This window comes from Oreochromis niloticus, unplaced genomic scaffold (assembly GCF_001858045.2).
Source record: "Oreochromis niloticus isolate F11D_XX unplaced genomic scaffold, O_niloticus_UMD_NMBU tig00000384_pilon, whole genome shotgun sequence".
NCBI classification, from domain to species: Eukaryota; Metazoa; Chordata; class Actinopteri; order Cichliformes; family Cichlidae; genus Oreochromis; species Oreochromis niloticus.
Window position 1 is genome coordinate 1,474 of NW_020327144.1, and position 21,710 is coordinate 23,183.

The 21,710-nt window shown below is 49.7% G+C and overlaps 1 pseudogene; it reads right to left on the bottom strand.

Annotated features, from left to right (window-relative positions):
• Positions 1–3,122: 3,122 nt before the first annotated feature.
• LOC109200399 (H-2 class I histocompatibility antigen, L-D alpha chain-like) lies at positions 3,123–4,219 on the bottom strand (annotated as a pseudogene).
• Between the last annotated feature and the right edge of the window lie 17,491 nt (positions 4,220–21,710).

The window sequence follows — 21,710 nt, forward strand, 5'->3', positions numbered from 1 at the left end:
CTATAAGTGTGCTCGATAGGGTCACAGCTATAACAGCATACAATACGATATTCAGTCGAACCCCCGCTATCCTCCTCTCACCGACCCTACGTACTTGGTCGTCCTCACTGGGCAGTCCTGTGCAATTGGGCTTGTCCAAGACGACAATCTCATCACGCGAGACAGCGGGCACGGCAGCCTCTCTAGCCGGTCTACTCAGCCTTCCAACTAACCCTATGATACAGTCATTAGCAGCCGATAGTCCTACCCGACATTCATGGCCACCGTGTGCACACACACGTCGTAGCTCACTCCGGTTTCTGAACGCTAGGCCAAATATCAGCGACAGTCCAAGCAGGACACACACAGCCGAGACAATCCCCTCGTTTCTTGTCCTCGCGTCAGAGTCCGCAGACAGAGGGTCCTCGGTAATGAGGACTCGTCCCGTTGAATGCACGTGATACACGCTTCGCTAGAGCACTGGAATCCGGGCTTACACACGCACTGTAGCTCTTCTTTTGGGCTGTACACAATGTTCTTGGGCCCGTATGTGTCAGACCACACGGGGTTCCCGTTCACAAATCTAGGACGCGCACCCCCTTGGCAGACAACCGCCGTCTCTTCTCCAGAAGTCCTACACGGCACGCAGGGCGACGCAAAGTGTTGCAGGTGCGAACAGAAGGGCGGGTTGTCCGGTGAACTGCTGGCATACAGTTGTCTCATATTCCGATCCTGTATTTGTGTAACGGGAACACGTCCATCCCAGTAAAACATGGCGTACTTCTTGCTGGAAGAAATGTTCTGTAGGTACACAAAGTTTTTGTTGACATCGCAGTAGGGTTGCAAAATACACCTAGTCAGCCTGTTGTGTAATTCCGTGTATTCGTATAACCGACAATGTACACACTGCGGATCACGACAACGCCCGCTAGCTGCCATTACTGTGCCCGGAGGACACATACAGCAACCCAGGCTGTCAGTCACACAGCCCAGACAAGTAGTTCCACAGAGAAGCATAAGCAAAACGCGCATCATTTCTGCAATCAGTTAGCAGAGAAGGCATCCTCATAGCATGGGTGTTATTACCATCTCCTGGCCGATCAGGCCGACCAGAATCAGCAGGGTCCCGTGCGCAGGTCGGCGAGGAAAGCGCTGCAGGTCGGCGAGAAAGCGCGCAGGTCGGCGAGAAAGCGCCGCAGGTCGGCGAGAAAGCGCCGCAGGTCGGGAGAAAAGCGCCGCAGGTCGGGAGAAAGCGCCGCAGGTCGGCGAGGAAAGCGCTGCAGGTCGACGAGGAAAAGCGCTGCAGGTCGGCAACAATGCATTGTGACTTCGATTAAATACTACCCCAAACAGGCCGCTTTATCCCAACAGTCTGCCACTGCTGAGAGAACGCAACAGCTTAAGGACATAGCTCGTTTCTAGATGCAGACATCAGAGTCACGCAGAAGCATCTCCGGTTAATTTGTCAATTATGAAGACAGCGGTCTACACTGTCCTGTGCTTGGGAGCGTTGTTCTACTCCACCAGCTGCAGTTCGACCAAGAAGAGCTACAGTGCGAAATGTCTGAACGGTAAGACCGCGACAGTGGACGCGTCTAGTGTGGGCCGCACTTCCACGTACAAGACGTACAAGCAACTGGTGTGCAAAGCCTGCGCCGTGCAGCAGTGCGACGACACCAGGCTGTTCAAGGGGTACTCCAAAAAGGACGACAACAGTAGAATCCTCACCTCCAGCCTGGAAGGGCTGCAGTTGACGAGTTACGGCTCGACCGAGGCCAAAGTGTCATACAGATGCCCAAGACAGAAACCCTACAGGCCGCTCAATGCCAACCGCGCAGACGCTGAAAGAGTGCCTGGTGAAGCTGTGCCAAGAGTGTTCCTCGACAAACTGCGAGGTGTACGCGGGCTCGACGAAGGTCAGCTCGGGCAAAGTTGCGGTAGCCAAGGGTGTGTACAGGATCGACACGAAGGCCTCGGCGGCAGAGAAGCTGAAGAAGAAGCTGGAGGCCGTCAAAAGGATTGCAACGTCCGATAAGGCAAAGGGGGCAGCCAAAGCCATAGGAGCCGCTGTGGTCAGCAACAAAGATGTCATCGTCAAGTTCGCCAAATCCGTAGGGGTGCCCGAGGAGAAACTGGCGACCATTCAGCAGATAATCAAAGTGGGAAACAGCCTCTACGCGAAAGACGTAAACGGCGGACTCACAGCTCTGGCTGAGCTCACGGGTCACCCTCTGACCGAAGAGGAGGAGAAGACTATCGACAATGACATGAGCGAGGACGAAGAGGTCGAGTATTCTAGCGTGTTCGCTGCTCTGAAAGAAGAGGCCGCTCGCGTCGAGAGCGGCCGAGACTTGTATCAAGACAGCAAAGACTCATTCTTGGTAACCTACGGATTGTACATAGCTATCTCTGTAGTCGTTATAGTAGCGATAGCCAGCTGCGTGTGCTGTGTGCTATGCTGCAGGATGTGCTTGAAAAAGAGGAAAAGGGTCAACGTGGACTATAACTTGCAGCAGCGCAATCCGTAAGAAATGATAACGCTGAATATTGGTTTTGTATTCCATATAAAGCATGCCAATGGTCACGAAGTATTGTGTGTGCCATCTACTAGTACACGATTGTACTCTTGTGTTTTCGTATCACGTTTGTATACAACGGAGGCCAATGCGATGAACATTGTAGCCTAGGGAAGAAATGACACTGAAGATTTTGCCTTATGTGTTTGCATCATGCATACACCCTAACGTATTACATGTAATCACCAGTGCCACTGTTTACACTGTTGTCAGTGTACTCCTGTGCAATTACGGTTAGCATTTTACACTGTTGGTATAAAATTTATGCTGTGTTTTTATACTGTTACATTTTTGTATTGTTGTCAATGTACTCCCATGCAATCGAGACTTGCGTTGTTATGCTGTTGCAGTGAAGAATGTAAAGTAAAGCACAGTCCTATGAAAACAATGTGTTGTATACACAGATGGTATGGGTTATGGTCTATGCTATGTTGCAGAAAATAAAATGCAGTAACAATCAATGGTGTCTGAGTACTCTGATGTTGCTGTTAGCCGTAAACACCACAGTACAGCAGTTATATTGACAAATCATTTATTGGGACATACACGCATACGAGGCACTATGTATCAAACTCCAGATGTCTCATCTTTTAGGCCGTGGTGTTGCGCACAAGAATCGGTTTGATTTGCAATTTGTCCAGTCCTCCGCTTTCGTATAATGCACACCACCACCACCGGATACAAAGCAGCAGTGCACAAAAACACCATTGTCGAAAACAGCAGTAAGGCCCAGAGCAAATCAGTGTTCGACCAGGCAACTGCGCGAAGAGTTTTGCGATCCTCCAGGCGCCAGTGTTTGATAACGTGATACCCAGTGTCCTCCTCCAACACGTTGCAGGTGAAGTTCCCCTTGTCAGATTGTAATATATCCACAGCGATCCGTCGTTGAAACGTGTCGTCGTTGTTTGGGAGAATGTCAAAGACCTCGAGACCGTCGTCCGTACTGAGAACTCGGCCGTTTCTCATGAGCGTCATAGCAGGCGTGTTTGTGGAGAAACCCGATGCCATACAAACCAATGTGAGAATAGGTCCGCGTGTCTTCCGTGCAAACACGTACACGTCAGGGACGATTGCCCTTTCTCTCAGTTCCCGTTGGCTGTGTCCAACAAACCTAGTCAACCATCCGATACACTCGTCGCGCAAATAGCCGTTGGTGTATTCCGTTAACACGGTCACACCGTTCCATTTGTCCGCGATGGGTTTCGCCGCTTCGGTCGCAGCTGACCACCCCAGCGTGACATGATCAAAAGACATTAAATCGTCACCATCGTAAGCGTACTTATCCACCCCGCGGACAAACCGCAGCCTCTCCTCGGAGGGGTTCGTTTCCCCATAACATCCGTGTAACCACTGTAGAACATGTACATCCCCATCGGACGCCGAGTGTCCCATCCGAGTCATCACGACACCTAGGTTAACGCCAAACCATTGCTGCTTGCTGAGTCGACTCTGCGTGCCCTTATCCAAGTATTCAGTAGTTAAGTGTTGTCTAGCCCAGTTGTTGTGGGGGTTTTCCGTGGGTTGTCGGTGTCAAAACGGTCAAAGGGTTTACCGTCCAGTAGACCTATTGCTGTAAACTTGTGCACACCCGGCAAGCCGAGGTCTGCGGACAGCGCTGTATAAATGTAGATCAGCGAATGAGTTGCCGAATTCACCGTCAGCATACGCGTGACAAAGTACAAAACACATACCGCGCGTCCATCGTAAGAGCTACCTCAATTGTGTGCGGTGTGCAAATGCAAGTGATCACAAACTCTCCCAGTGTTCGGGCAAATAAACTCGCCAACGTTTCCGCCGTCTCACAACAAAGCTCCCTGTCCGCCGACAATCCCACCCCCGGCTGCCCTGTTCCACATCGACCGCATGTACCCAGCTAAGACCTAGCCATCCCCACGTGTGTGTCGGTCTTTGCGAGAAACGAACGCTGTAACTGAGAGGTCTCTCACTTATAGTTGTGCAATGTGTGTGATTTTATATATACAAGTACAGCACGGTAAACGCAGAAGCGGGGTGTGCGTGTTTCGCCGCAATGGAGTAAGTCAGTGTTTGTGGTGTTGGAAGAGCGGACGACTAGACTGAAATGAGAGTCCCACACACGACAACAACACGTAACGTTTCACGTGGGTTTATTATTACAAGCAGTATGATAACAAACCGACGCAATACAATACAGTGCATACTTTGGCCCCCCGTTCTACTGTTCGGGGTACCACAGCCTAATCGTCGATGCCTTTCGCTTCTCATCATCATCGTCGTTGGTGTGACACCACAGAAGACACTCTCCTTCGTGACGTTCGGTCCGATAAACCTCGCCCATACGCGGCATCGCGGTCATCCGATCGTCAACCACTCGTCCAAAGTCACCTCGCTCGCCCTCGATGGAGACACACAGCAGTTTATCCCGTCGGTTTTCGTATTCGTGTTCCCATACATGACGTCGGCTTTACGCGTATCCCCCGGCCGCCCAGGTTGCTTGACAACCCATTGCCATTCAAAGTATGTCTTGTAAGCAAGCCACAGCTTCCTCGACAGGACTCCGCGTCCGCCACCGTCTTGCCCTCGCCATCTAGCAGCAGGGTCATACCCCATCCCACACCAGTCACCCGATCCACGTGCACGTACCAACGAGCCCATCCGGCCATGAACGACTCCAGTTTACAATGAAACCAAAAGTCCACCATGTTAAAGCCGTCTAAGCACATGTCACTCATGTCTTCCAGGTCCATGAGGTCTATGTGACGGGGTGCCATCACAGCCAACTCATCCGGGCATTTGATCCTGTCCAACGTGTTGGCAGATAACATGTGTGTTTTCATGATGTCTTCAGCCCAAGGGCGGCACAGGAACCACACGCGGCGTATCTCGCTGTCCGGGAGCTCCGTCCTTGGGTGCACCAAACGTATGCTGTAGACCTGCGACATGACAGCATTTGTGTCTCCGTTACACACGGCCGCTGTCAACCCTTCGACTCAAAGCGTCTGATGGCATTTGTGGATCCGTCCAGGTCATATACCGTTCTCAGTAGGGGTGAAACAGCGGAGAATAACCCAGGCAGCCACCGACCGGTGGATATTTCCTACGTGTGCTGTTGTACTGTGTGCTTCCATTTTGCAATACACCCCGAGTCAAGAACTTATACAACGTTTTCATGTCAAGCGTTTTCACATTCTTTGCAATGTAATTTCACGACGATGAAGAATAAAGAGCGCCGGATGTAAAAATGCGGTTCTGTCTCGTGTGAGTTTGTTTGTGTCACAAGTGAATTTGTGTGTCGACCGAGCACCCCATCGAGAAATGTGCACAACATCAGTGTTATGGTCGTCTCCCAGTACCCCCCGATCTGATCCCAACAGTGCCAAGCAGAGAACAAAACAGGGCACCCAGACACTCTCAGGAAACTCCAGGTACCCTCAGGCAACTCCAGACACTCTCAGGCAACTCCAGACACTCTCAGGAAACTCCAGACACTCTCAGGCAACTCCACACACTCTCAGGAAACTCCAGGTACCCTCAGGCAACTCCAGACACTCTCAGGCAACTCCAGGTACCCCCGCGAGCCCCACCTTTCCGCCGGCAGCCGCGATCCGCCTAGCTGAAATCACTGCATTTTCGCGCAGGCTCTATGGAGCTCGGCCAGCGGAGGCCGCTGTTAACCCTGATGCTCCCCGGCGGGGTCGGTCGGTCTGTCGGCCAGGGGGACGCGGGTCCCCCCGTGGAGTTAGCAAGGGGGTTTGGGGTCTCACGATCCCCCCCCCACCACCGCTCTCGATGGAAGGATAGAGTGAGTACGGTGTGTGTGTGTGTGTGTGTGTGCGTGTGTGTCTCGAGGAACACCCTAGCGAAAGCAGAGCGAGTCTCGCGGCGAGATGATAAGAAAGCAGATGGTGGGTACTAAGCGTGTTGGTGTTTGGTTACGGAGGGCGACGCCGACACCAACGACGACAACAAGGGGGTCTCCTTAGACAAAGGCAATGTCACGCACTAGACCGTGGGAGCGAAAGAGCGCTAAGCTCGGCGGTACAGGCGTAGCGCTTTCGCCGTCGGTGTCACGGTGCTCGTCCTCCTCACCATCACCGTCAACATCGCCGACGGTTTTGGCCTACGCGGGGTCGGCTCCGGTGTCTGGGTTGTTGCGACCGGCCACGTTTCGCTATCGAGGGCTAGGGTCGAGGAAGACCAAGAGCAGCGGCGGCGACGACAACAACAGGAGAACTCGGAGGAGGAGGAGAACTTGGAGGAGGAGGATCAGGAGGAAGAGACCGAGGAAGAAGAGCAAGAGGCCGAGGAGGATAACGACTCGACCGCCCGAACGCTCGCAGACGAGGAGCGGTACTCGGAGGATCGGGAGGACGAAAACGATGGGGTGGCGGATCCCCATAGGTCCTACGCGGAAGAGGCTCACAACTACGAAACGGCGTTGCAACTCTGCCAGGACGGCGGCTCGCAAGGCGAGTCGAACCGCCGAGAGGGAGAGGAAGAAGCAGGCGCTGAACCGGGAGAGGAAGAAGCAGGCGCTGAACCGGGGCGGGGGACTTGGGAGATTTGGCAAGAGGAGGACGCCGGCCGTGCTGCAGGTGGCGTTCATGATCCTGGGCGCGATCGCGGCCACGGCGCTGTCGGTGAAACTCGCGACGCAGATGTAGCCGACGATTACGACGAAGACTATGAAGATGACGACGAAGAAGATGACGACGAAGACGACGAAGACTACGAAGAAGACGGCAAAGACTATGAAGACAAAGACTATGAAGAAGAAGCAGAAGAAGCAGAAGAAGAAGAAGACGACGACGACGACGACGACGACCTCGAGCCGCGAGGACGAGGCCCCACCGAAGAGGCCCTTGCGGCTGCGCACGACGAGGCCTCCGCGTTCATGGCCTACTTCCCGCCGGAGATAGAGGACTCGGTGATCGCCATGACCAACCTGGAAGCGGACAGGCGCAGGCCCGCCATCGACGGGTGGAAGCCCATGGGCCGCGTCGAGTTCCGGGCCTACGTGGGGCTGCTCGTGCTCGCCGGCGTGTACAGGTCCCGGGAGAGGCCTGCGAGAGCCTGTGGGACGCCGAGAGCGGCAGGTCCGTGTTCAGGGCCGCGATGCCGCTCAAGACCTTTCGAGCCTACTCGAGCGCGCTGCGCTTCGACGACAGAGAGGCCAGACGAGCCGTGCGAGGCGAGGGCGGCGGCGGCTACGACAAACTGGCCCCATCAGAGCCGTGTGGGACGAGTGGTGCGCGAGGCTGCCCGCCATGTACCGACCGGGACCGGAGGTCACCGTCGACGAGAGACTGGTGCCGTTCAGAGGTACGTACGTGGTGCGTGTTGTGTGTGTGTGTGTGTGTGTGTGTGTGTGTGTGCGTGTGTGCGTGACTGGGGGAAGAGAGGAGAAAGAGGAGCGGGGAACGGCGACAACGCTAGCTTTCTGGGCATTGTTGTCGTCGGGTTCTGCGTGTGTGCTTTTGCATGACTGTATATCTTCCACGCTTGCAAGCGCGTTCTCTGTCAAACTCACATCTCTTCTTGCGTTTCTGCCCCAATCTCCCACACTTTCCCACATCTCTCTCTCTCTCTCTCTCTGTCTCTCTCTCTCTCTCTCTCTCTCTCTCTCTCTCTCTCGCCATCATCAGGAAGGTGTCCGTTCAGACAGTACATGCCCAGCAAACCGGCCAGGTACGGGATCAAGATATGGGTGGCGTGCGACGCGCGCTCCAGCTACGCGTGGAAGATGCAAGTGTACACCGGCAAGCCCGACAAGCGCGGCCCTCCCGAAAAGCACCTGGCCGCTCGAGTGGTCTTGGACCTCACCGAGGGATTGCCGCCGGGATGCAACGTCACGTGCGACAACTTTTTCACCTCGCGCGAGCTCGCCGACAGGCTCTTTCGCGAAAGAGGCCACACGGTGCTGGGCACCCTGCGAGCGAACAGACCCGAGATCCCCAGGGAGCTGCGCTGCGTCAAGGGCAGGGCCGTGGGCTCCGTGGAATCCGTAGTACTCGCCGGCTCCGCGCCACGAGGAGAGGGAGGAGGAGGAGGAGGAGGAGGAGGAGGAGGAGGAAGAGGGCCAGACACGATCATCCTCTCCTACGTGGCCAAAAAGAACAAGAACGTGCTGCTCCTCACCACCGCTCCTCGCTACCACCGCCGCTCCGGCCCCGAGCCCCGGCCTAGCCGCCGCCGCATCGGCAACGGCAAAAGCAGCAGCAGCAACGGCGACGCCGGCGGCAAACCTCCCTTGGTGCTGCATTACAACCGCACCAAGGGAGGCGTCGACAACCTGGACAAGGTCGTGAGCACGTACAGCTGCAGGAGAAAGACCTGCAGGTGGCCCGTGGCCCTTTTCCACAACATGGTGGACGTGGCGGCCTACAACGCGTTCGTGCTCTGGAGGGAAATTCACCCCGACTGGATGGCGGGCAAGCTCAACAGACGAAGGCTCTTCCTCGAGCGGCTGGGCAAAGCGCTCGCGCGCCCCATGATCGAAGCCAGGGCGTTAGCGCGAGGAGGAGGAGGAGGAGGAGGAGGAGGCCGAGTCGCGGCCCGAGGTACTACTGCTGCTACTACTACTACTACTACTACGCTACTACTGCTGCTACCGAGGCCGACGATGCCGACGCTACGCCGCGCGACTCCTCTCCGGTCAAGAGGCGAAGGTGCCGCGTGTGTCCCAGGAGCAAAGACGTCAAGACCAAGATCCTGTGCCGCGAGTGCCGAGCGCACGTGTGCATCAACTGCGCCGTCAAGTACTGTCCCAACTGCGCCGCTTCACGCAACGCCGCTTCCCAGACGCCGCCGACGTCGTAGTAACACGAGCGCCCCTCGGGGGGGGGGGGGGGGGGGGGGTGTCCTAACGACTCCCACCCCACCCTAAACGTTTTTAGGAGACCGATGATCGTCCTTTTTACACGAAGGAGAAGGACGAGAAGACGAAGACGGTCTCTGAACGTATTCTGCGCAAGATAATACCGACCGATGTGTGAAACGAGTGCACGCGTGCCGTTACGTTGCCTGAAAGAACACAAATGCTGTATGGTTTTGTTCGTGATTGTTTTTTTTATTGTCGCCAATAAACAAAGACTACAACATTTCATGTGAGTTGTTTGTACGCTCGGAGAATGAGATTATACTAGAGAGCAGGTTAATGCAGAGCGCCACGTCTCGCTTTAGCCGGCGTTCTGAGGACTTTGCGATTCGTAACGCGTACGCCCCGAGGGGGTCCTAGCGACACCCCCCCCCCACACACACACACACACACACTATCATCATCATCATCATAACGCATACGCCCCGAGGGGTCCTAGCGACCCCACTATCATTATCGTAACGCATACGCCCCGAGGGGGTCCTAGCGACCCCCCACACTAAACATCATAACGCATACGCCCCGAGGGGTCCTAGCGACCCCCCACACTAAACATAACGCACATGCCCCGAGGGGGTCCTAGCGACCCCACACTAAACATCATAACGCACATGCCCCGAGGGGTCCTAGCGACCCCCACGCTAAACATCATAACGCACATGCCCCGAGGGGTCCTAGCGACCCCCACACTATCATGAACATAACGCATATGCCCCGAGGGGTCCCAGCGACCCACCTATCATGAACATAACACACATGCCCCGAGGGGGTCCTAGCGACCCCCACCCCACCCTAAACATCATCATAACGCACACGCCCCGAGGGGGTCCTAGCGACCCCCACCCCACCCTAAATATCATCATAACGCATATGCCCCGAGGGGGTCCTAGCGACCCCCCCCCCCACGCTAAACATCATAACGCATATGCCCCGAGGGGGTCCTGGCGACCCCACTATCATGAACATAACGCATATGCCCCGAGGGGTCCTAGCGACCCCGCCCCACCCTAAACAGCATCATAACGCATATGCCCCGAGGGGGTCCTGGCGACCCCCCCCCCACTATCATCATCATCATCATAACGCATACGCCCCGAGGGGGTCCTAGCGACCCCCCCCCACCCTAAACATCATCATAACGCATATGCCCCGAGGGGGTCCTAGCGACCCCCCCCCCCTATCATCATCATCACCATCATCATCATCACCATCACCACCACCACCATCATAATAACACACACGCCCCTCGGGGTCTCCACGACCCACGCCCCGAGAACAGGCGGGCGCACAAGGGTTAATGCAGAGCGCCACGTCTCGCTTTAGCCGGCGTTCTGAGGACTTTGCGATTCGTAACGCGTACGCCCCGAGGGGGTCCTAGCGACACCCCCCCCCCACACACACACACACACACACTATCATCATCATCATCATAACGCATACGCCCCGAGGGGTCCTAGCGACCCCACTATCATTATCGTAACGCATACGCCCCGAGGGGGTCCTAGCGACCCCCCACACTAAACATCATAACGCATACGCCCCGAGGGGTCCTAGCGACCCCCCACACTAAACATAACGCACATGCCCCGAGGGGTCCTAGCGACCCCCACACTAAACATCATAACGCACATGCCCCGAGGGGTCCTAGCGACCCCCCACGCTAAACATCATAACGCACATGCCCTGAGGGGTCCTAGCGACCCCCACACTATCATGAACATAACGCATATGCCCCGAGGGGTCCCAGCGACCCACCTATCATGAACATAACACACATGCCCGAGGGGTCCTACCGACCCCACCCCACCCTAAACATCATCATAACGCACACGCCCCGAGGGGGTCCTAGCGACCCCCACCCCACCCTAAATATCATCATAACGCATATGCCCGAGGGGTCCTAGCGACCCCCCCCCCACGCTAAACATCATAACGCATATGCCCCGAGGGGTCCTGGCGACCCCACTATCATGAACATAACGCATATGCCCCGAGGGGTCCTAGCGACCCCGCCCCACCCTAAACAGCATCATAACGCATATGCCCCGAGGGGGTCCTGGCGACCCCCCCCCCACTATCATCATCATCATCATAACGCATACGCCCCGAGGGGTCCTAGCGACCCCCCCCACCCTAAACATCATCATAACGCATATGCCCCGAGGGGGTCCTAGCGACCCCCCCCCCCTATCATCATCATCACCATCATCATCATCACCATCACCACCACCACCATCATAATAACACACACGCCCTCGGGGTCTCCACGACCCACGCCCGAGAACAGGCGGGCGCACAAGGGTTAAAGGAGGATCCAAACGCAGGCACTTGTACAGGTGAGAGGGTGGTTTATCAAACACAAAAGAAATGGACAAAACAGCAAACGGAGAACTGAACTATACTGGGTAAACTAAACTACGGAGCCTGAACAAGAGCACAAACCTGAACACGAATAGCAGAAGACGGAATGATGGAAGACGGCAGGGAGACACACAGATGACGCAGGGTGGATACACAGACGGACCAGCAACAACAATGACTAAAGACGTGACTTAAATACACACAGAGAAACACAGGGAGATTACACACAGGTGGTGGACACAGCTGGGAGTAATTAACAAGACGAGACAGAGGTAAAACTGAACACACTCACATGAGACGCAGACCTTCACAATAAAACAGGAAACAAGAACACTACACAAAGACGCAGACCCGACACTGAGAGACACATGGAAAATGACACATGGAACCTGAACTAAACTAAACGTGAGATACAACTAAGAACCATTCCTTAAACACAAATAAACAGAAACATGAAACTAATAATAGACATCATAATCATCACCACAACAAGAGAACAATAAAACAATCCCAGATGCAAAATAAACCAAAGCATAATAAACTCAAAATACTGGGTCCAACGGACCCAGAACCGTGACACTCTGTCCCCCTTTAACGGGTCGACCATATATAGGATGACCTCTGTGATTAGCAGTTCAGATGCAAGAAAAACTGTGATTACAACAACAAAGTACAGATGACACTCCCATTACCCCCAGTTCTCCCACAGCTTTATTTTGGTGCTACAGTTTTCCCACTCCCATTTTGGTGCCACCTTATACCTTTCAAATGTACGTAGACTAGAACCTCTGTCTAAGGAGCTTTTATCCTTTATTTTTATTGCTGCAGCTACCAGTATCTTCCAGTTGGGTGATTCTCAGCTTCTTTCTTCGACCTCCGGGGTTAGACCACCCTTTAGTCGTTGCACAGATCAGGGGATTATTCTGCCCCGATTTCAAACAAAGATCTGTGTATTTTGGGGTCACCGCCGTGTCCCCCTTTTTGCCAAGAGCCTCTCGAACCTCGTTGGTCTGGTGTTCCTAGATTTTCGCCAACCCCTTCATGGTTATTGCTGTGTTTATGGGATCCATCTTCTCGAGGAGCCCAAACGCCATGACACTTGACCCCAGTTGCTGTCTCGGTAGTCCCTACATCTGTCTCTGCTGTGAAGGGTCCTCATATCTCCTTGTCCCCGTCTGGTGTCTGTTCCTTTCTCTGCAAGAGACAGAAAACCAAAGCACCTCTCTCCCCAGCCTTGATAATCTATTATATATTATGTTCAGGACTCTCTGACCCAGGGACTTATTCTAATCATAATCTATGTGTGTGTAAGAGAAATCAAAAATTAATGAACCATTTCTAAGTCTAACATATCGTAAGCTTAAGTTTTACCATACCTAAATTATTAAACACACAAATAAAGTCATAAAATGTTCATAAAACCATTGTTTGCTTTTCAGACTCAACTCCCCCCTTTTTGACACACTCCCATGTGTCAATTCATCGGAGCTAGAAATTAAAAGAGAAGGTTAGTGACATCATATCTCAGAACTCAAAATTAGCAACCAACGGGTTAAATCTGCAGTTCCACACTCTCATGTGAAGCTACCGTCTCCTCCTCCAGTCTCTCTTATCCTCCTGCTCCTGCAAAAACAAAACAAAACAAAGCGTAGCATCCACCCTCCTCTTGCCGGCTGGGTGAATTGTTTGTTGGCATTTACTAATCCTAAAGTTCGTGCAGTCTTTGTCTCAGTATCAAGTCAGTCAAAACTTTTAGTCCGTCCATCACAGTCCAGTCACATGCATTCATTCACACACATTCATACCAGATGTTGCTGATAATGGAGTCTCACGCGCGACCTATTCAAGCATCCATCACCAGCAAGATGACGTCATCATTTTAAAGAAAAACAATTCCTTGTTTTTTGGACTGGATTGACTCGCTGCAGTCCTTTTAGACTCAGGACTTCTCACGTGATCAGTGTCCCCTATAAGTGAATTTCTCTCAAGCCAATTACAATCATGGAGAAGCACACTTTGCAACTGTTTACAGTAATAATATTTTATAGCGCTTTAAATCTCAATCTTTCAGGCCTGGTTTAAAGAGCTGATTGTTAAATCATGAACTCACAAAATATCACCACCAGTGGATCACACCTCTCCAATTTTCTTATCTCAGTGCACTGTAACAAAAACGAAAACAGACGTAACCAACAAAATACTAAAAAACAACACAAACTAGGGCCCGTTGCAGACATGTCCAAACATAAAACCATCTCTCTCTTAGTTAGAGAAAGAAAACAACCCAAAGCTCACTGATAAAATCAAGCTAGCGCTAAGCAAAACCCAAAAATCAACCAGAAATTCACAGGAAAGTTTTGCTTCCTGCCGGGACAATATTGTGTAGGAATGAGAACCTCAGGTACCGTAGCACCTTTGTTCCTCCTTGAATTAAATTTCAATCACAGAAAATGCCGTACTCCGACCTAAAACTTACACTATTAGTTCATCATTTTCACTCTGTGCCTCTGCTCCTCATCAGGCTGTGTGAAGCACAGCAAAGAATTCAGTCAAGTCCTTGAGCCATAAACAGACATCACGCACAGACATTGTTTTCGTAACCAAACTGTTTCAGACCTTACCCCTAAAATCTACATAAATATCCTCTGGGTGACATAAAACACATTTTAAGTAATCAATGGTAATCAATGGCTCCTCATAAAAATTATGTATTGGGATATTTGTGTGCAGCATTTTGCATATCAACATAAGCATTTGTTAGCAAAGCATTCTTCATTGCATCAGCGTGTGTGTGTGTGCGCATCACTCTTTGTTGCACAAGTGTGTGCATGTGTATGTGCATGTGTATGTGTATGTGTGTGGATCACTTCTCAGTGAATCAGCATTCCAATGTGTGTGTGTTCATCACCTTCCTGTTCTGGTGTTCTGGGTAAACCACAGCCTGAAGCGTGCCCTGGGGTCCTGCCCTCCTCCTTTTCAGTCTGTTTGCGACCATTGCTGCTGCTGCTGCTCAAAGTTCTGTCCATCCTGGTTCTGACCCCAATTGGGGCAGTCCTTTCTTCAGTCCATACTCACTGCAGGTGAAACCTGCATCTTCCTCTGTGTTTTTGTCCATTCTGAGGTGCCTTTTGACCTCAGTTGCTCCTCCTGTCCCTGTCACGCCCATTTTGCTGCCGTGTTGGTCCATCACTGTCCTGCACAGTGTGAATGCAGAGTTATCAAGGTCAGCATTCTTTTGCTCGGCCTTACTTTTCATTCGGGCTTGGCAGGCGTCTCGTCACAGCTCTGTCAGCTGACGCAGTCTGGGAATTTTTCCCCGTGTAGTGAAACGGGCCTTGGTTTTAACGCTCTCCGTCTCTGCTGCATGAGATCGCTTTCCTGCAGCACTGACATTTTCAGGTTGTTGTTGTGGGTCCAGCTGTTGCAGCATTTGGTCAGGGTCACGTAGAGGGGAGAGCAGGAGTCCAGGTCAGCCTCGGCTTTCAGGGCCGGCAGAGCAGCCTGTAATTAAACATAAAGAGAAAAACAAAAAAACAAAAACAAAACAAAACAAAAACAGACAGAAGTGTACGAACAGGAAAATGATGTTGTGTTGGCTGTGTTACAACGAGAGGGGAGAAACACCGGGCCAGGCCCTGTGTCAGCCTTCTCTCCCCCTTTTTTTTTTTTTCTTCCTCATGATATAATCAACTCATAACCCACCAAGTTGACAGGACAACATGCACATGTTCAAATTCTTAAGATCATGTCTAAACTCACAAAAGAGAATTTTCTTTCCGTCAGTAATCACTTGTGTTGTTCAATCATCAGAAAACATCTCACAATTTGACTGTTAACCACTAAATTTGTTATTTCATCACTAGTTGGTCATACCAGTCTCTTTATTTTCTTTTTTCTTTGAAGGTAAATTGTTGTCCTGCAACCCAGACGGTTTCTTTGTCAGTAATGCATAAACTTCATCATTTAACAACAAAAGTATGTTAATTTTTGCTGCTTTAACCTTGCTGGAAAATCTTCACATGTTCATGAGTGTAAGCTGTTTTTTCATTGCATGTGTGTGCATTTGTAGGCAGGTTAATTTTAACTTTTTCTCAAACTTGGCATTACCTTAACAGGAGCCTTTCTCTCACACTTCTCTGCTTGTGTGTGTTTTTGTTTCACCTTTTGTTGTGATGCTCCGGACGCCTTCCCAACCTCCACAAGTCTGTTGGCCCCAATTTTGTGTTAAAACTTCTCTTAATTTCTCCTCTAATTCTCTCCTCGCTGCTGCCTTTTCCACAGCTGCTGATTCGTGCTGGGTGTGGTTCCCATTACTATAATTTTGCTTCGGCCGCTGTGCTTGTGGGGGCAGTTGGTCCAGGTCCGTAGCTTCCTGTATTAACACACTAAGAGATTTATTTAATATCATTTTCATCACTGTTAAACAGATAAGCAGGCAACACGCCCACCTTGATAGCGCAAACTGCACGCCAGTCTCCCAACACATTCCTCTCTCTGCTTCTCAATAATTCTCCACTACACACCTCTTACTCTCTCTCTCTCTCCTCTTTTTTATTATTTTTTATTACACCACAGAGTAATACACCCAATTATGCCCGTCTATCTCTATGTGGCTCCAAATTCCCTCTTTGTTCGTAATTTCACGCTATCAGGGGACAGGCACACAACAATTTTAACCACTGAAACGTCACTGAAACGAGGACTCTAACCTCTATTTTTTTTAAACGAGGACTCTAACCTCTGTTTTTCGACTAATATAGAACTCAACCTTAGATGTGAAAGCATTCTCTTGTTCTATTCCAGAATAAATGTGAACCCGTGACTACACAGCGGTTCCAGTGTTACTCTGTTATCGTTTGAGGGCCCTGAGTTCTCAGGTGATAAACCTGGACCTCCAGACGCCGCTGGTCCGTGTGTCGCGTCCAACACACGGTGGGGGAGCCAACCCCAGGACAAACTTAATTTCCACAGGTACACTAGGCGTCAACCTTTGATCTTAAAGCATTCTCTTCGCACTAATGTCCTCCTATTCACACATCAACCGTCACTGTCACTGTGTTCACGCTTCACACACAGAGCTGCACCCCGAGCGCGCCTCACACACAGAACAGCACCCAGAGCGCGCCTCACACACACAGCGCGCCTCACCAGCAGTGAGACCCACAGAGAGCGCTTTTCATCAGCGGAAATTTACACAGAAACCTCTGAGCTCAACTGTTAGAACTCTTCCGAAGCACAACCGCACCATATACCATGTACCCCTTTCACTGCGCTTATGGCCGCCACCACGGGGCAAAATCGCATCATAAAACAGAAGTGATGCTCGTCCCCGAGGCTCAAAACCGACACCATAAACCAGCGTCTGCTTTATCTTTAATCGGGGTGAAGTAAATATTTTACTTATAATTTTATGACCGCAGCCCTCGAGGCTTAACCGACACCATAAACCACCGTCTAACCTCTTTTCAATGTGCTGAAACCAGCTACCACTCATGCTGCACTTACGACCGCATCACCAGAACACGGCCGTATCATAAACCAAAACCTACGGACGCGTTACACATCACGCGTTACTGGCGCTTAACCGACACCGTAAGCCAGCATCTGCTTAACCTTAATTTCATACTAATTTTATGACCGCATCAACGAGGGCTTAACCGACACCATAAACCAACTTCAAAACCTCTATTCAATGTACTGGACTTATGGCCGCGTCTCCAAAGATTCTAATGTATTATTGCTACAGAAGCCAGTCTTAGACAAAGTTAAATGTGGAAGGTAAAGTGGGCTGCAACTAGCTCAACGTAGTATATTATTAGTTTCTTGGTAGAAGCAGTTCAACTGCAACTAGCTCAACGTAGTGTATTATTAGTTTCTTGGTAGAAGCAGTTCATTTAACACACTGGAATTCGGCCTCAACTTATGTTGTTAGTATCTTGCGCCAAAAACCAGACACCGACAAATTTAATGTGAAAATACGTGTAACTCAGCGAACAGATTAATTTGGAAAGCCCAATATGCACATTTGGTATTTATAATACAACAGGCTGTGCTTACCTTTCTGTTTAGGCCGGCCCTCTGTTCGCCTCGCCCCACGATCTCACCACAGGCCAAATCTGCCCCTCCTCAGCACGCCAAAGATCCGGGTCACGGCACCAAGTTGTTAAAATCTCCCAATTCTTTTAATCTTTGGGCTGAAGGAAGGACAATACTCGGTGTATAAATGCTCAATCAACAATATTTTATTTCCATACAATTCAACACTTAAGAGCATAAGAACCATCATGATGGGGAGACCTGCCTGCAGAGGGTCACAGCAAGTCTCAAAATGGTGACGGGTTACTCAGCTTCTTATAGCCTCTAGTAGCCCCCACCTAGTCGTAAAAGCCTAAACATTCACATTCTTTCTCTCACACGGCGCCTAAGTTATGACCTCGGCTCCCTGTCTTTCTGCTCTCTGTAAAGGTGGGGGTATGGAATGTGGTCTGTTTCTTCTATTCTAGACAGAAGGTCTCCTGCACACAACATTCTCTTCATGATTCAGCAGTATGAAATGTCAAGAAACCATGTAACACATTCAACAGTGTTGAGTAATGCAGGTCAATCAAATAGATCTAATGATTTTCACACTCTTTTAAGTCAGAAGTATAATGCAAACTAAAACTACATACTGATCACACACTCTATATTAAGGGGTATAATATGATCTACAGCAGTATCATAATTCAACTACTTTGATTACAGATATAAGGTAACATATGATAACAGAATAATCTCACAATATTATATTACATTATATCCTCTTTCACATTAGAGCCACAACAGGACCCACTAGAACATGGGAACAAGTAAAAGTGAAATATAAGAATATTCTACAGAATGGTAATATTTATCACTTATATTGCTTTTAGTCTCTTGAAAAGAGACCCTGAAATAATCTGTTTGTTTATAACAGCAACCAAGAAAAGGGCAGAGCAAATAAAGACAGGTGATGGTCCTGCACCCCCTCGTCACACCCCGGCTTTTTGTACTGTGACATTTATTGACATTGTGGTTTTTGTTGTGTGTAGTTTTACATAACACTCCATCACTTTTACCTGTTCCCATGCAAGGGGTGACTGAAGCATGCACAGTAAGTTGGGAGATATATATATATCTATATATATATAGAGAGAGAGAGAGAGTGTGTGTGTGTGTGTGTGTGTGAGAGAGAGAGAGAGTGTTAAGTAAATAATACCCTGACGGGAAAATCGATATCTCTCTATAAGCACACTGTTGCGCTGAGCTAAAGGATCCTGTCTATCCCCCAATATCCGCTGAATTCTGAAAATTCTCCTTATCAATCTTGCACCTTCCGCAATGGGTTGCTCGCGTACAAACGGACAGGACATGGCTGCGACAGACTTCCCAAATCCACCTTCGCTTTTATAGCCGTGGTCTCTCATCTTGATTACACGAAGTGTTTTACTATTACTACTCTAAAATATGAATTACATCTGAAATAATCAAATACATGAAATAGAATGATTAATAGTACAATTCCCTTTTTTTTAGGAAATGACCTGTATGTATCTGTATGCAATCAATAAAAGAATCAAATACTGCATTATCTTTAGTTACATTGATAATATTTATTTATGGACAAACAGTGGAGAAATATCGCTGTTGCTTTCGTATAAATGAAGCGGACATACCTGAGTGGCTGCGATCTAATCCTGTTTACATAAAGTAAGCCTGCTCCCAAGCAGGTTTACGCTTACGGATCTGTTGCTATGACAGCAAGTCCCGGATGAGCTTCGGAGAACCGAACGATCCAAGATCACGCGAAATCGTCAACAATCAAATCCAGCTAACTTACTTAGCGAGGTACGAAGAACGGACCCCTGGTCATTGTGTCCTTGGGCAAGACACTTTACCCTACTGGTGTTGGCCAGAGGGGCCGATGGCGCGATATGGCAGCCTCGCTTCAGTCAGTCTGTCCCAGGTCAGCTGTGGCTACAACTGTAGCTTACCTCTACCAGTGGGTGAGAGTGAATGAAGAGTGGAATTTTAAGGCGCTTTGGATGCCTAGAAAAGCGCTATATAAATGCAATTCATTATTATTATTATTACCATGCAGATTGTGTTTTGACCTCCAGAGGGCGACAAATTAGCACAGACAGAGAGCTCCATTCAAACTTTGCTGCCATCAGCAGTGTTGGGTAAGTTACTTTAAATTAGTAACTTAGTTACATTACTAGTTACTTCTCTAAAAAAGTAACTCAGTTACTTCAAGTTACTCGTTACTTTCAAAGTAACTAGTTACTAGGGAAAGTAACTTTGGTTTTACTCAGAGTTCTCTTGTTAATGTGTTGCTTCCGTAACTGGATACCCAGCAAGATTGTCAGTGTTCTATCTTGCTTACTTGCCACAAGTGCACTGTGCCACCTACCAATAGAAAGGAAAAAATAATGTGCATATTTCCACGAGAGAAATCCCACGCCTGGACCGTCGTTGACCGCCGCCATGATTCTAGCCTGCTTTTTACATCCAACACAAAAACTGCAGTCGTGGTGCTTTTGATTGTACTCAGAACTTGGAAATTCTGCCTTCTGAATAGGAAGATGTAGGTAACACCAGACTGCAGATGAGCTGCATACAGAGCTGGACTGGGACAAAACAATTGTCACGGGCATTTTGACTAGAGACCGGCCCGCCATTATAGGAAAAATCATAAAGCCTTTGAATGAAAATAAACACTGTTGTGACAGTGATGTACACTGTTCTGATGGTATATATGTATCAATCTATCAATTGTTTGTTGTAAGACTCAGATAATTATTTTTTTTAAAAGCGAGACATTTTAAATGAGAATAATAAAGAAAAGTATTTCCTTGTCCCCCCCTTTCCCTGTTAATGCCCTACCTGGCCCCCTGGCAACACTTTGCTAGATCCGCCCCTGCACAGTTACCAGCTGTCAGCTACTTAGAAAAGGATCCTGGTGTTATTTGTCTCTCAGAAACAGTTTATAACTTCCCTTCAACTCATCCATGTCACCTAAAAGGTAAACCTGTTTCTCCATCACGCTCTGATGATTCAGTAAGGACATCTCCTGGTCTCATCTGCATGTTTCCCTCTCACCAGATAACCAAACTGATATCATGACCAGCAGCTTTACAGCCGTGGCTCCAGCAAACATCAGCTGATACTAGAAATTAATATTAAATAAATTCTAACAACAGCTGATCAAGCTTAAACGTGCTGCTGTTGTTTAACGCGACATCCGCTGGTTTCCTCTTTCTGGCGCAAAGTGGGCGATAAATAAACAAGAGAGAAAAGCCGATCAGCTGATCATTGATCAGTTTCGTGATTGAAGTAGAAACGGGAGAGAATGAGAGAAGAAGAGGCAGCTGTGCAGCTTCAGCTTTGTGTCTTTTTCATTGTAGCTGAAGTCCGGGACAAACTGTGTTCCTTTTCACCTCAGTACGAAACGCGTAATATTTTCTCTGAATACAAGACGATTCTGTTTTTTAGGGGACGGTTGGAAACTCTAATAATTAACCTATGAACAAAATAAAGTTCAACATCAGTAACATAGCACCCACACAGCTGTATAGAAACTCCGTCATGCTAGCTAGCACGCAGTACGAAAATGTCAGCATACCGAAAATAAACTCCACCTAAACTTGGTTTATATCTGACCCAGACAGACTGCAGGTCATAACTTCTTACCTGAAGTTCAGTTCACCTGACACGCGGACCGGCGGCCGCTTCGGGTCTCTCCTCTTGCCTCCCTTTTCCTTCATCCACCTGCTGGCCTCCACCACTTGCTAATGTTATTGAATCTGCGGAAGCTCCGCGATATCCACCACACGAAGTAACGAGTAACGAGCCTATCTAAATCCCAGTAACGAGTAACGCGTTCCTGGTTTTGGCATAATAACTAGTTACCGTGCTCG